General features: G+C 37.7%; 1 long non-coding RNA gene across 2 annotated transcripts in view; it reads right to left on the reverse strand.

Moving 5' to 3' along the window:
• LOC139791508 (uncharacterized) overlaps positions 1–17,031 on the reverse strand; it is a 63,785-nt gene that overhangs the window by 14,285 nt on the left and 32,469 nt on the right. The window contains exons 2-3 of one of the 2 annotated variants that reach the window (XR_011723948.1): positions 4,824–4,929; positions 1,238–1,286 (exon numbers count right to left, since the gene is read on the reverse strand). This is a non-coding gene — a long non-coding RNA (uncharacterized lncRNA). Of the gene's footprint in view, positions 1–1,237; positions 1,287–4,823; positions 4,930–17,031 lie in introns of those variants that run through there. The other variant, XR_011723947.1, reaches the window with a different exon arrangement.

Here is a 17,031-nt window from a genome sequence, read left to right on the forward strand (position 1 = left end):
TACTATTCTTGTGCCTTGGTCCCCTGTTCTCTGAGCATGAAGTTTACTGGGATCAACTCCTTTTTGGACGTGTATATTTAGGATATGCAGTAATTCAAGAGGAAATATGAAGTATAATGCATTTCTGATCTCATGTTCCTCTCTAGGACTTACATTCAGTTCAGGAAATACTGCCTCTTTCTACCTAGAATCCAAAGTCCTGAATTTTTCTTCTTTTTTTGTATTTATAATAATTCTTCTTAATATCCTTTCATATTAACAGCCAAGTAGTTAGACCACTTACTCAGGAAAAGAGAAACACAAGAAATGGGCCTTAGCAGCATTCAACTTTAGGCATTTAAGTATGACTAAGATATGAGGCCAGTCAACTTAAGCTTCCTACATAATTATTGCAAAAAGACAAGTTCCTCCAGGGGATTATTCAGAGCAGGAATTTAACTTTGAAAGACAAGTAAATTATATGCCTAAAGTTAGGAGGATTGAATAACCCCGAGTAACCTTGAATAGTGGATGCAATTGCTTGGTTTGAAGAGTTCCTAGCCAACAGTCTAAGGAATGTTTCATGGGAGCCCAAGACCTCTTCCAGCCCCTTAAATAAACACTATTTAGTTTAGCCATAGCTGGAATAGTACTGGTGGAGTTGATAAATCTATGTGATATCAGAACAGTTCAGAGCTCAAGACCTAGATTCATACAGGAGACCAGAAATTACAATTTGGTACCCAAACAGCTGAATTCTGAACCCCCTTTTCACACTGTAACAAAGTTCTGGCACTGAATCAGATGCGGATAATGGTCAGCCATTAACAAAGAGGAAGAAATGAGTTACAGCTTTGAATTTTGTAATGTCAGCTAATGATGAGAGGGTTAACACTTATAACCAAGTATATTTGAGGTAGGAGGGACCTTTCCTCTTGCACAGGAATAGTTTTGTACTGGAGACATCTATAAGCTCATAGGTCAATTATTTTCTCCCTCCAGATTTCTGTCAGTAATTACAGCAGAATGTTTCTTCAAAACATAAATGCTGGAGTAAGTAAGCACAGCAGTAACAAAGGTTATAGCATTTTGGATCTCAGAATACATTTGACTTTTTTATCTATGGGTACCTCTAAAGACTGCTAGCAGAAATCATGAGTTTTAAAGAATAAATATGGTATTTTGATAGAAAATAAGAAAATAACTAAGAATGTGAAATATCAAGCTTAATTGGAACAAAGGAGAAATATCCCTTAAGTTCACATAATGTCCGTTCTATAGGAAAGTCCATCAGATGTGTGAACTTCCTATTCCGAAGAAGAAAAGAGAACAAGATAGTTAATCTCCAGGAATGTGTACCTAGAGAGAGGTAGTAATGGCATTAATGTATGAATACTAAAAAGACTTCAAGGGTATATAAGGCCATGATCACACAATCAGTAGTGGATGAACATTATTAGACCACAAAATAATATAAATCTGACCTGGTTTTGGTCCCAGTGACCAGACTATAGTTCTGTGAAAATGAAAAAGAACACATTCTTCATGCTTTTATGCCAGTTTAAGGAGGACAATATTACACCAACATTACCATGCCACAGACAGATGACGTTCTCATCTGGGCTAAAACATGATTATACCCAAAAGGTATATTATTTCTCTGAACAAGTCGGAAGCAGCAAAGTGAAACAATATTTTATATCACATATCAAAAGAATTTGAAATCTATGAGCCTTACAGCCAGATTAACAGTGCGATTAAAGGCAGGGTTCTGGTAGCTGGAGAGAGTGGTCATCAAGATCTCAGGATCTTAAACTAATCATGGGAGTAATTAATTTTTGAGTGAGTGTTGTTGCATTTGGTATTTTGGGACATGACCCATTTCTCAGAGGTTCTTCATTAAAGAGGTTAATCAGCTGTAAAGGTATCTGGTTGTTACATTTATCATAGAATCATAGAATTGGCTGGGTTGGAAGGGACCTCAGAGATCATCGAGTCCAACCCTTGATCCACTACTGCTGCAGTTACCAGACCATGGCACTGAGTGCCACATCCAGTCTCTTTTTAAATATCTCCAGGGACGGAGAATCCACTACTTCCCTGGGCAGCCCATTCCAATGCTTGATCACCCTCTCAGTAAAGAAATTCTTTCTAATGTCCAACCTAAACCTCCCTCGGCACAACTTAAGACCATGCCCTCTTGTCTTGCTGAGGGTTGCCTGGGAAAAGAGACCAACCCCCCCCTGGCTCCAACCTCCTTTCAGGTAGTTGCAGAGAGTGATGAGGTCTCCTCTGAGCCTCCTCTTCTCCAGGCTGAACAGCCCCAGCTCTCTCAGCCTCTCCTCATAGGATCTGTGCTCGAGTCCCTTCACCAGCCTGGTTGCCCTCCTTTGGACCTGCTCCAGGACCTTGATATCCTTCCTAAACTGAGGGGCCCAGAACTGGACACAGGACTCGAGGTGAGGCCTCACCAGCGCTGAGTACAGGGGCAGAATCACTTCCTTGACCCTGCTGGCCACGCTGTTCCTGATACAGGCCAGGATGCCATTGGCTTTCTTGGCTACCTGGGCACACTGCTGGCTCATGTTCAGCTTCCTGTCAATCCAAACTCCAAGGTCCCTCTCTGTCTGGCTGCTCTCCAACCACTCTGTCCCCAGCCTGTAGCACTGCATGGGGTTGTTGTGGCCAAAGTGCAGGACCCGGCACTTGGCCTTGTGGAAGCTCTTCCTGTTATTTAGAATGATATTTTACTTCTACACTCAGGGTAATGGAGAACATTTGTTTCTGGTATCAAATACCTTGTAAATATTGTATTCCTTATATTCAAATCCACCATCTTTCTTTGCTGAACTCCTTACTGCAGCTGATGCACAGACCAGTTCTTAGTACTAGTTAAAGCACTCATCTGGGAAGTTTTGTCTACACAGAGATGACTGGGCCTTGGTTTTTATGACAAAGAAAATGTTCCCACCATTAAGAGACATCGGTGGGGAGCAGAGCTGATGTCTTGCATTAATACCTCATAATCACTTCAGGGCAGGTGAATATCTCTTTTAGCACAGTTACTACTAGGGGAGTCCTTTATTTGGTTTAGTTACTAATCTTGCTGTATCTGATTTCCTACCAACAAGATAAAAGTAATAGTACCTTCAAGTAAGCATCTTAAAAATATTTTCCTTGCAGAGCTATCATATGATTAAATGAGATTTTGAGATGTTCATGTAATATGGCATGAGGGACCATTAAGATTTCAGACAATTAGGGAGATTAGGACTCCATGGTTTTCTGTCCTGCTCTCTCTTGAAACTGAGGTAATTCAGTTTCCCCTATTGGTTTTTCAATATTATTCCTTCATATTCTTGTCTGAGTTTATGAAAAAATATATAAATGTGTACATGTACAAACTCACTTATTTTCTATTATAAAGCATAATTTCTTTAACTGCTTTTTGCCTTTCTAGCTTATATTCAATGTTATCACATCCCATTATTTTCTATATATCTCTTTCTAAGACAGCTCAACAGGTAGAAATTTGTGAGTTTCATTATCATACCATTAATCCCTTTTCCAGTTCATTAACAAAGTTGTTAACTGCTTCAAGATTTAGCATTGATTCCATACTATTATTTGCTTCCTCTAATTCAATACAATGCCATTTAACACTAGTACTTATTAACAGACCTTCAAACAACTTCTTTAATTGACAATTTTTACATGGACTGCTTAGAATTTAATTTAGAATAAGGTTATTTTGCTTATTTGCTTTGTCTTTATGAAATACTGAACACTTGCACAAGAAAGCCCATTTCACATATTACATTCGCTCTGTCTCATAATATCTGTCCCCCTTATATAGGGTCAATTACACAAAAGATACCTGTAGCAGATAATAGAATCATAGAATCACAGAATCACAGAATGTTTTAGGTTGGAAAGAATCTCTGGAGGTATCTGACAACAGAACTCCTTCTGGCTTTATTAGACATTTTGTGTCACCAACTTTGAGTCACCAGCAAACTTGCTGAGGTTACACTGCCCCATCATTCATATTATTAATGAAGTTGTTGAACAGTGTTGGTACCTGTATTAACCTCAAGAGTACACCACTAGTTACTGGCCTCCAAGTACTCTTTGTGCCACTGATTGCCACCCTCTGGGCTGAGTTATTCAGCTACTTTTAAATACACTGAATCTCATCCAGCCCCCAATTCTCTGATTCTCTCTGTGAAAATGTTATGGAGCACGGTGTCAAAAGCCTTTTCAGAAGTCTACTGCTCTCCTCTCAATTAAAAAGCCAGTCAATTGATCACAGAAGGTTATCATATTGGTCAAGTATGAATTACCCATTGTGAACCCGTGTTGACTATTCCCAACAACCTTCTTGTTTCTCATGTGCCTGGAAATGGTTTCCAGCATTAGCTGCTCCATGGATCAAGGTGAGGCTAAGTGGTATGTAGTATTGTGGATCCTCCTTTTTGCCTTTTTTGAAAATAGGAGTAACTTTTGCTTTCCTGTTGTCCTCAGGCACCTCCACCCATCACCACGATCATTCAAAGATAATTGACAGAGGCTTCACAATGGCACCATGCAGCTCTCTAACACTTGTCTGCATCTGTGGACTTAAGAACATCTAATTTGCTTCAGTAACCTGATGGTCTTCAATCAAAAGGCATTGTTACTTCAGCATTCCTGATCAGTATTCCTGAAGGCTGGATTTGTTATGAAAGACAGAGGTGAAGAAGGTATTCCATACCTCAGCCATTTCCATGTCCCTAGGTACCTTGACCCATTCAGCAGTAAGCCCACATTTTACTTAGTCTTCTTTTTGCCATTTACGCAATTACCTTTCTTGTTATATTTGGCATCGCTTGACACATTCAGTGTGATCATGTTGACCCATGCAGGCTTCCAGACATTTTTGCCAGACAGATGTAAAGCAAAATTTTGTAACTAAAAAGAAATATTTTTTAAAAATCTGCTTGGTAAAAATCAAGACCACTTCCCTTTTGAAACTTTTAATAGTTCTGCTAACCTTTCTGTAAGAGAAACTAGACATTATAATGAATTTCGAGTAGATATTGATCCATATTATGATTTCAAATATAGGCTCATCATTGTACTGTAAGACATGTTAACTCCTGCTAGAGAATTTTTCTTAAACAAGGATCTATTTAGATTTAATATTTAAATTCAGAGAAGAAATTTACACCTACTCTGGGTTAAGAAAAATATTGATAATAGTAACACTGCTTCACTGTCTTTTGTTAATATTTTTCACATTTGGAACAATATAATAGTGACACTGATTGATGCAGCCCTCATAGCTGAGTGATCAGCTAACTACTGCTTCAGTAAGAACATTGCAGCTAAAATAGGTGAAGTCTTTGATGAAGTCTCAACAAACAACATTTTTTGTTATATATAGAACTAATCAGTACTTGTACTGAACTGTTTTAGAGGTATTGGTAACTACTCAAATAATTCTGTGTGCCTCTGGTAAACCTTAATTTACGCAACACTTAAAAGAAGAGTGCAAAAGGGGAATATTACTTGTGTTTTGGTGTGTATGTATACACATATAACTTGTGTGTAGAGTAAAGCATAAAGGGTAAAGAGCATAGTGGACTGATATCTTAACACAGTTGTATACAGCTATATGAAATACAAGAAACATGAGACAAAAAAAATATACAAAGCTGAAGAAACCTTTTTTTTTTTTACAAATTCCTATACACAGAGGATTTTGTAGATAGTCTTATTTCCTCTGTCAGGTCTCTCACAGCACTAATGTAGTATCAAAGGTCTGTGATATTGTAATATGAGTCTCTCTACACGCATCTTTGTACTACGGGCACTTGATCAGCTGGCAGTCTGCTCCAAGCCTACTTTAAATAAATGAAACTTTAGTGCCTTGGAACCACACCATCACCAGAACTGAGCTAGCCAGCTTGTGCAGGGGTATCCATGTTGAAGTCACAGTGCATTTTGCATTTTGAATGTTTTCACATAATGGGATGTGCAGTGACTTTGAGGAACTGGGTATGGGTTCTCTTGCTCAGCCAATGGACTGCAGCTGGTTACTTGATTGCAGCAGAAAGTTTTCTCAGCAGATGAACATACTGGATGAAAGCAAAAGCAGCTCCTTCACCTGGCAGTGACAGTCTGGAAGGTGAAACCAGGCAAGATTGATTTGAAATTGAAGCATGTGTGTAAACTGTTGGTTACTGCTACAGAGTTCCAATGATGCATAGTCCATGTCCCAGTAGGTCAGTACATAAAGGTAGTGGATGCCTGTCTACAAAATATTTGATATCAAGAAGTAAATGAGTCATAATGAAGACAGGTGATATACTGGGTTGAAACAAGGTGCTCCTGTGATTTTCTCTGACAGGAATACAAGAGTCTGCTAGAAGAACTCAAAGTTCTGCATTAGCAGTTCTGACTGAACAATTTCTGAGTAGTTTGAAACAGTAATGTGTAAATATTTAGAGGTGAAATTTCCAGGAAAATGTCAGTTTACTCCTTCAAAGAGAAAGGGAGATATTCTTCTGGAAAAAAAAGACAGTCCACTTTTAAATGCAATCTCGCCTCCCTGCTGTGTCATGATATCCCCAACAGTGCCTCTCTTTTCATAAAGATGTCTAGACATCTGTTAATGCTCATTGCTTTGATGACAATATATTCCATATGGGTCCCGTCTCAAAGAAATTACACTGCCTGAAACTCTGGTATTCATTCAGGTTTCTATCTTTCAGATTGCATACAGTCTTATTTTGAACCTAAGCACCCCACTCCTTGTTTCTGACCTGTAAAGCATTTGAAATTCAAAAAACCAGTTGTGCATAAGCCTGCCCATCTCAATGGATTGATTCCATTTGCCTCTGCACCTCTTTCACACCTTTTTCATCTAGAAAACATTGCATCTAGTGGTATTTTTTGACAGCCTTTCTCTTCTGTCTATACTGACTTCCTCTCTTGCCCTCCCACATTCCTGCCTTATTCTCTGCCCTTCCAGCTCTCTTCCCTTTACTCCTGGCCTCTGTGTATTAAATCTCTTCCCATCACTTTTGGTTTACTAGTTCCTTTGAAATAGGAGGGCAGGGTGGATGTTTCAGAGCAGGGGACTTGTGAGGCTGCAAATCCTCCTCTCACCTGCTGAGCTGCAGATGCTGCCTCCTGAGGAGCTGCTCAGACACAACAGCGAGAGGGCCCGATCCTCTGCCACTTACACTCATTTTGCCCTGGTGCCCTGATGTCTGTGAAAGAGCAGCTGAAGCCAAGGGAGAAAAAGAGCTGGGAGATGTAATCCTCCAGTTACTAGGATGCTCCAGGTCAGTCTGAAAGCAGCACTTGTGTTTCCTGATTCCACCTCTGGCCCCCTCTGTGTTTCTCTCCATTCCATGTATTTTCAAACAGGCCAGGATTTACTAAATTTCAGCTCTCCCCTTCCCTCCCTCTCAACAGGCTAAACAGACTTGCCTACTGAGTTTATTTATAAGTCAACCATTTTATAGAGGGATCTGTGTTTATGCAGTGACAGCAAAGATGTATAGTGAGCAACTGTTCCAAAAAGGCTTCTGCGGAAGCTTCTCAGCACTGTTTGATGCCCTGGAGAAGTTTCTGGTGCTAACGTGACTCCAGCTCTCTGAGTAATGCTTTCCTCAACAATACTGCCATGTGTTAATTAAAAAAAGAAATGAAAGTTAGTTCTTTGACCTGGTTTTAGCTCTGCATTAGAATTGTATTTGTCAAGTAATTTTAGATTGAAAAAAAAAAGGGGGAGAAATTCTCTTGTGTTTTAAAAGGCAAACTGTAATTTTATACATTATGTATGTATTGTGCTCTGAAATTGTCTGAAAAGGCAAAAAGGGAGAAGACAGGCATGATTAATATATTTCACTGGATATTAATTTGCAGACATTAGCCCATTTTAATTGACCTTTAGACATATGATTAGACAGACAGTGAGCTCTGCTGACCAGCACATATATAATTAGCAAATAGCAAGGTGAGGTGGAACTAGTTTAATCTCATTTCATCCCTGAGACTTTATCACCATTTGGCCTAGTTCCCTTTATCCATCCAGAGATAACAACAGCTTTATTTGGCAGTGAATTAAAGAACCAAGTAGCTTTGCACTGTAATATAGGTCAAAGAAAAACATCACATTTGATGTTGGACTGCTTTACAAGCAAAATGCCCAGCGATTGCTGGGAGTGGTGTTGAAGTGGTTGCAAAGGACTCAAGAACATTCCTAGTCTGTAAAAAGTGCAAAATATTTGAAAGATTTTAATTAGATCCAGACAGACAATCTTGTGGCCATTCACTGTGCCATCGGGCAGCTGATCAGAGTTTAAATTCCAAACCAGCTGGCAAGGACTTGGAGCAATGTGAAGACAGGATGTTTGGCCACTGTCTGAGAGGTTTCCCTTCATGATAATTCTAAACAAAGCCTCTCATTTGACTCAGGAGCAAAAAACTGGATAAGCAGGAAAATGAGTTGTGCTTCATCTTGTGTCACCACATAAGTAGTAGCACTGCTAACACTCAAGTGAAAAAGGGGATATAGATCATATGAGAGATCTTCTCCCCCACCCCAAATGATCTTTTCAATAGAAACAGACTATTTTCTCACCTTCAAGAAGCATGTAAGCATCAGGATATTAGATATTTACTGGTCACTGTTATTTGCCACCCATTTTATTCAGTGAGCAGCCCAGAACTGATTAAATACTTTCCATAATTTAAAGATTTGTAAAGTCATCTTTTCCTGAAGGTACAACTGTACTAAATCATTTCATATTGCACTTAGGTTACTTCATTTCATGCTTCATTTCATGTACGTTGAAGTAGCCCGGTGCCTCATAAAGCACTTTATTAGAATTCTGAGCTATATAATTTCTTTAAAAGTGGATAGATGCAGGTATTATTCATGAGTAGCAGTAAAGTACACTCCTACTAGCAATCTGCCCGAGACAAGAGTGCTACAAGTGACACTTAGGTTTTCACAATACGGCACACTGTTTGCACACTGATCTGCAGTGTTTAAATGTGTTATAAAAATAGGGAAGGAGGGACTGTAGGTAAAGTAGATGTGGAGATCTTTTGTTTTGATTGTTAGCATAAACAAAATTAGATTTCTTTCTGGGATGGGGAGGTAGGGATTTAGAAAAAAAGCATATTATCTTTGATCTAGTACCAGGACAATCTAATTAGTGGGACTTTTACTGGTGATCATTAAAGGGAACCAACTCTTACCCAATGGGGAAGATTTGTTTGCCTCTCCTATCCTCAAAGAACTTCTTGGAAAGAAAACAGCAGCTTGATAGATAAGGTGCCAATAACTAATCCAAAACTTTGCTATGGAGATTCTATCTTGGACAGAGCTCTATGGAAATTAGTCCTTTACTGACTGACAGAAAACTACCTTGTTTTCTGGAGGGGATGCACTGAGCCCTTCACAGTTTGAATCACTGTCTATCACTCAGTGCTTCATGTGTCTGTTTGGATGGAAAGCGTCAGTGTAGGTTCAAATTACAAGCACAAGCCATAATGATGATTCTGAGATCATGTGTGAAAACTGACTTTCCTCACATTCACATGCACTAAAGGAAATTATATCAGCTTCCTAAGTTACACCTGATCCTGTCCTACGACACCTGTGATACCTATGACACCTGTCCTATGTCTGTCCAAACACAATTTATTCTATAGATGGAAATCAGTATGGCAGGAGTTTCGGTCTATAACTGTTAAAAGGAGCTGTGTATATGTTACCTGTGTAAATGTGCTGAGGATATCAATATCCTAATTTTATCTACATACACAGACGGTGTTTTAATTTAAACCATAAACATGCTACTTTTTAGGAGAAAAGCATTAGGATCTATTACTACCATGTGTATATGTTACCTGTGTAAATGTGCTATTTGCTGAGTGGAATTTATACTGCATTTGCACAAGGAAATGTAAGAAGCTGCATAAACCCCTCGGACCATGTGTTTATGGTATTGAAAGTATCAGCCTAAATCTGTCTACTTACTCTGACTGAAGAACCTAATTCTGAAATCTAGTGGTATAATGTTTATTAACTTCTCAGAGCTTAAGAGACACTAAACTCCTTATACACACTTCTTTGCTTCCCCGCTCTCAGAAACCACAGTAGAAATTAAATTTGAAAGATGAGGTGCCTTATTTTCATTATTGCAGATCTACATTCCTGACATAATAATATAAAAAGTTTTGACCTTTGTATTTTAAAGATTTTTTTGTTTAATATATATGGGAGCAAAGATTACCCTAAAATATAAGAGGTCACCAAGGTATCAGACCTAGCCAAATCAAACATTATAATTTTCTGAAATAGGAAAATTGATAAATAACCCAGCTGCCTTGAATTTTAAAAAGGGAATTAGTGCTCCTGTCTGACTAGAGTGCATTTCATAACTGTCTATTTTTTTTGTTTCTTTGTTTTTGGGTTTTTTTGTTTTGCAGTCTCAGAACTAAAAACAAAATTATGCTACAGTCAGACTTAAAAAGCTAAGAAACGAGTCTGATAATCCAAATTTCTGTTTTTTTCTCTTTGAGTCTACGAGACAATATGAACAAAACTACTGCATCAACTCACACAAAAGTAGAATTTGAAATATAGCTTTAAGAAGAAATATAAGCAAAATTAGATTAATTACACAAATATATAGTAATTTTGAAAAGAAATAATTGATCTCTCTAAACATATTTTCAATTTTTAAATTACAGCCTCTTTGGAAAAATTGTTTGCCCTCCCTTTTTCCTAACAATCAGGAAAACTAATGGCATTTCCATGAATCTTAGAATCACAGAATCATAGAATGGTTTGAATTTGGAAGGGACCTTAAAGATCATCTAGTTCCAGCGCCCCCTGCATGAGCAGGGACACCTCCCACTAGGACAGGTTGCTCAAAGATCTGTCCAGCCTGGCTTTGAACACTTCCAGGGAGAGAGCATCTACAAATCCCATGGGCAACCTATTCTAGTGTCTCTAGTGTCTACCCCCAGAAGAAAGAATTTCTTCCTATTGTCTAACCTGAAGAGTGTCTACACTCTTCCAGTTTAAAACTTTACCCCCTATTCTATCACTGCTCACCTTTATAAAAAGACGGATTTTCTGTAGGACTCCTTCAAGTACTGGTAGGCCTTGTAGCCTTGTCTCTTCCAGGCTGAGCAGCCCCAACTCTCTCAGCCTGTCTTCATAGGAGAGGTGCTCCAGCCCTCGGATCTTCTTCGTGCCTCCTCTGGACTCAGTCCAAGAGCTTCATATCCTTCCTGGGTTGAAGGCTCCAGGAACCAGCACTGGACTCCAGGTGAAGTCTCCACCTCATCTGAAATGATACTGAGAGAAAGGAATGATTCTGGGAAAATAATATAGACCTTGAAGATTTTAATCGTAGAACAAAATATATTTCATGACATGAGAACTGTCTGACTATACAGGTGAGGTACAGCTTCCAAACTGAGACACAGAGCAGAGCCACAGACTTCTTTGGTCATTTGAGATGCTTTACACTATCACATTGTGCTTCCAATTTCTACTCTTGTAAGTCCTTTAAGAAATAGATTATGTAGATGATTCTTGAGGTTCATTTGCAAAATGACAGAGCTTTTAAAATGCATTATTTTTGCTGATTACCTTTATAGGAAATGTTGACTGTTTCTGTTTATCCTCTCTATATATATGACTGGTAAGTGTATAAGTTTTAGCCTCCTGATTTTGCACATCTTGAGAACAAGGGATGTAATGTATCTACCCTCCTGAACCCTGTATTTGGTCCTCTAGGTCTACTCACAGTTCAGGGCTGCAACTTCATGCCACACAGGGTTCAGCTGCCCTGCAGGAACAAAGGGCTTGTGATGTCTCCTGGTCCATGGTCTGCCTCCTGAACAAATTCCTCACTCATGAAACTAAAGCTCTGAACTCACTCAAAAAGAGGGTTGGGCCTCAGCAGTGTAGCTTGCCAATACCTTTTCTTTCTTTAATTATTCATACAAATCTATTTTTTATGAATCAGCCTCAAAGCACAATATGTTCCTACATAATTACTCAGATGACTCAAGAGAAGGCTTATTTTATTAGGAAATAGAAGTTATTTAGCTTCATTCATGAAGTTGGAGGGAAAGTGATATGACATAAAGGGGATGCAAACATGTGATGAGGATCTTTGAAATTATACTGTGAGAAGGTAAGTCCAAAAAGGCTTTCTAATGAAGTGCATGTTTGATGGGATATGGTATTGTGACTAAAGCCCAGGTTTTTAGAAATGGCTCACAGTTTTGCTTGCCTTCCTTTTGGTACTCAGCAACCAAATCCTAAAAAGACCTCTAGAAAATCTTTAGTATTTTCAAAACTGTATAGTAGCCCCAATATATTTTTAACCCATTTAATGCCCCAAATTGTCCCTGTTTGCACTATACACCAGCACTTCACAGATGGCCAAAATGTGCCTGCACTACGCATGTATTTTTGCTGCAGGATCAATGTGTGTCACCATAAGATTTCTAGAATTCTATATGCATTTCTGTAAATGACTGAATTCAAATCTTGTGAGGTAGTTCAAAACAGAAGTGAAAGAAAAAAAAAAAATTTCATTTTTTCATTTCATTGTTCATTTTCTTGTTTCCAAGCAATATCAGTAAAACATCCCCAGAAAAAGAGAAGCTGACAGCTTTGAATTCAGAGTCTTAGAGAAAGGAAAATCTTTTTAGGTGTATGGTGATATCAAATCTGGAGTACACTGTCATGGCTGAGTGGCTCTTTCTACCAGTGTTAACTTAAGTCAGACTTGTGAGAGGACTTATTGTTCATGCTACTCCTATGTATATAAAAAAAAAAAAAAAAAAAAAAAGGAACAGAAAAAAAATTATATGATGCACAAACAAAGCAGTCAAATTTGTAGAAAAGTGATAATCATTGACCTGAGTAGTCAGTTTCTCATTTTTTCCAGGTAAGCCTCTATCTTTTGTCATCCTTTTGATTATAAAGTTCACTGACTCCCACAGTCAGTCTTGGGGCCAGTTCTGCACTCCGAAATCATTGGAAGATGTTCAGTATGGAGAATTAGCAGGTGACCTTTCAAGTTATCTCTAAAACTGTTCTAATTTATTTTAAAAGAAAAAATACCACGTGTGTAAGCCATTCATGCATCAAAACCAATCATCTAGAGTAAATTTCAGTTCACCTTTAAGTATCAAAACCTTTAAGCCCATTTAGACCTTGGATTTACTAATATTTAGAGAAAAAATATAGTTTAGCAAATCCTGTCTGAGGTTACGAATCACATAATTTAATGTTTGCCTTCTAAATGTCATATAGAAGGAAGCTTCTTCAGCAGAGATGAGCATAGTACAGTGGTTGAATCTAATTTCTTAAGAAACCCTGGGAACCATCATAGAAGAAGAGGTGCAGCATATTCATTCTCATATTTATAGCACACATTTCTGTAAATGCTTGCTTGCTCTCCCTTTAACCATAACTTTTGATATGACTAAAAAAAAGAACCAACAACTATTTATTTTGATTGCACTACACTTCTCTTCATTATTTAAAATCCACAACCTGCTGAGGAAAAGAAATTTCCTTTGGCTGCCTAATTTTCAGCCAGTGCTTTAATTTCATGTATTTTCACTTCAGCAAATTATACTAGTAATACGAAAGTGAATGCAATAACCACATAGTTTCTGTTAAAAAAAAGAAAAAATCATTGTGTCAGTCTGTTTCTCATCTCTCATATATACTGGAACATTAACCAGACAAATCTCAACACTCAAAAAGATGAGCTTGTTTTTATAAACCCTACACAGCCCAGCGAACAGTTCCATTTATTGTGCCTACATCTTAATTATTAAAGATCTGAAGTGAATTTGAATGTCTTAGGCTAGAAGACATACTTTTTTCTGTAAGACAGCTTACATACTTTGAAGTGAGAGAAGAGATGAGGTGCTGCAAATCAGCATGTGTTTGCTGAGAAAAGTGTATTTATAAAGGTGGATCCTGTTCCAGAGAAGAACAAAGTTAATTGTCCCTACTCCTTTTTAATGCCCTCTGGATCTAATATCTTCTGCTTCGTTCTCACTACATGGATCTCAGATAAGAAGCTGAAGCAGTTCTGTGAAGTTGGGGTACAAAAGTAGATGGCAGGAAAAAAACATAGCTTAGATAAATCTGTAATTTTATTTTCTTTTATTTTTTTTCTAGTTCATATCTTATTCAGTGATGACATATTTGAATACATGAGAGAGTAAGAGTCAAGTTAACGGTACATGTTGTGGAGGTATTAATGTGCTTCAAGTATTTTTAATTTTAAGTGATTAAAAATTAATGGAAAATAGTATCGAATATAATGCTATAACAAGCATGACATAAATACACCCTGTCGGATATGGCACGAGGATCAATTGGTTAACACTTAAAATGCACACATCTGTTGTTAATATGATTCTATGAAGTCCCCACTTTGGGAGACTGAATCAGTCCTTACAGTCACCATTATAGATGCTGAGTGTTCCCAAGCGTTTCTCTGGGAAGGGCATCCCCTCAGGCCTGGAAATTACTGCTTTGCCAACCTGCCCAGTACTGCCTGGGCTGCACATTTCACGCATGCTTAACTTTGATTTGAACATCAGCAGGATTACTCATCTACTCTAAAGGCAGACTCAAAGCCCTTTGTTTGGATCTCCCCTGTGGGTGCTGACCAGAAGGTCACCGACTTTAGTCAGGATCTCCTTGTTTATCCACTTTCACTTGGTTTCCTGTGTGGATACAGACCATTCTTGAATTTAGAAGAAGTGATTCTTGAAAACAACTATTTCTCCTGGATCCAACTTCTCCCCAGTGCTGTCTTGCACAGGATTCTTCCAGGCAGATCCATGAAGAGTCTGCTTTCCAGAAGTGCGTAACTGCATATCAAAGTGCAGCATTGCAGTGGATAACCAACTTCTCTTTCTGAGCAATCTACACTGTCATTTCTATGAGGATGGACCCATGACTGAACCACGTATAGACCCAGAACTACTCTGGCTGCTAATGGAGACAATAGTTTGTGTCACTAGGGCAAAAGCAGCAAGACCCTGGGTTACTGGGAGGGTCCCTTTTCCAGAAACCACCTGTTGTGGTTTTTGATATTTTGTTAAACCTTCTTCATTCTGAAAAGCAGTGAATGAATGTTTAAAATACACTCTCTGCATGATGTGAACCACTGATTTCACACACACTGGAAGTCCTCATGATTTGTGTAAAATATGCTTACTCATAAGAATGTTTTTACTGACACGGTACATGCATAGAGATTTTTTTCTAGTTATCTCAAAAAATGTAGATAAACAAGAATTCTTCCTACTTTGTTGTTATTATGCCCTGTGATATCTTGATCTCTCTGATACACCACAGAAAAATTACCTATCATGATTATTTTTAGCATAGTTATCATCAGGCCCTGATGACCAGTTTGAAGTGAGACAATCCAGAGAAGAAAGATTTCCTGGCCCAACTAGTAATTAATATTGTACCACTTAAACACATAATATTTCTAAATACTAATCAGGTGCTTGCTGGGATTTCTTGAAATGTGGTGCTTTCTTTACACACTTTACTAATTACTTAGGAAAAAATTACTAATTACTTAGGAAAAAGTGTATATTGGACTTAGAGCTAGTCTTTGGATGCTTAGCATACACTGAATTACAACCATCATTTCACTATCTGAATGATTTGTTGTAACATAAACTTGTACTTCAATTTACGCCTTTGCAAAATGAGAAATAATATTGCAACACAGTGTTCTAAGATTTAGGTGAGGTTTATTCAAATACTACATACTTAGACCTTTCCTCCCACTACCCCCAGTGATGTCAGCTTTAATTTTCTTTCAGCAAACTGACATTTCTGGTTCATGAAGTGCCAAAACACATTCTCAGTCCTAAACAAATTTAAAAATACATGACACTAATGTAAGGATAAAGAATAATACCCATAAAAACAAATGAGAGGATTTTAATAAAAACTTCTGCATATATTTCAGCATCTAAGAGCCTTCCTAGGAATTAAATTTGCAAAACAAATTTTCTAGTCTGTTTTCAGAAGAGTTAATTATCAACTAGCAGACCAATGTCTCACCACATGCAAAATGTTAGAGAAGTTAGAAAACAACATTTATGATTTAAACTTTGTAACTTGGATATATTCTGTGGAAGTAACAGTTTCCAGTATACTTTTTCCTTTTCATCTGTATATATATCAACTGTCTTTTTGGGTTTTGTTCTTCTTCTGTTTAACAAATAGAATGAAATTCAGAGTAATTCAGAAAGAAAGATATTTGTGTTTTACTCCATGCTGTATATTTTCAATATAAGACCTCAAGAACAGTTGCACCTGATTAACCCAGAGGGCTGTTTAATATACAGTCCTATATCTCTAGGATAAGGCAATAATGGATACTCAAGAAAAACATATATTAGATGGTACAAATACACAAAAGTTGTCTGTTCCTTTTATACTTGAGCCAACATTGGTTTAAGAGCTTCTTGACCTGATGAGTGCCTGCAGACTGTGATCTTCAGTTGACACCAGTGGACCTGTTACCATAAATTTGCCTGATATTTCCCAATGTGCTGTGGTGAGAAAAATTCACAATTTCATTATGAATTTGATGAAAAAATATTTTCATTTTACTATTTTTTTTGCTTGATGATATTATTGGATACACTCAATATTGAGGGGCAAGTGGTGAATTCTTGTTTCCTATTCATTCTTTCATTTTATAGTCTCAGTCATCTTTTTACTAAGTTGGAAAACTATAGTTTATTTGTCCTCTGTTCATAAGCAAGCCTCTCACATACTTGAAAAGTAAGTTGGTTAGCTTTAGTTGGCCAAGTTGCTCATCAAAATATTTTCAGCCTGACCTCCTAAGATTTTACATCTAATTTGTCAGTGTTTCTTCTTTCATTACTTTTTCATACTGACAGAATTTATAATTATAAACAGTGTCTCTCTTTTTAGTCACTAGCTCACAGTCAACCTCC

Source organism: Heliangelus exortis, chromosome 1 (assembly GCF_036169615.1).
Source record: "Heliangelus exortis chromosome 1, bHelExo1.hap1, whole genome shotgun sequence".
NCBI lineage: Eukaryota > Metazoa > Chordata > Aves > Apodiformes > Trochilidae > Heliangelus > Heliangelus exortis.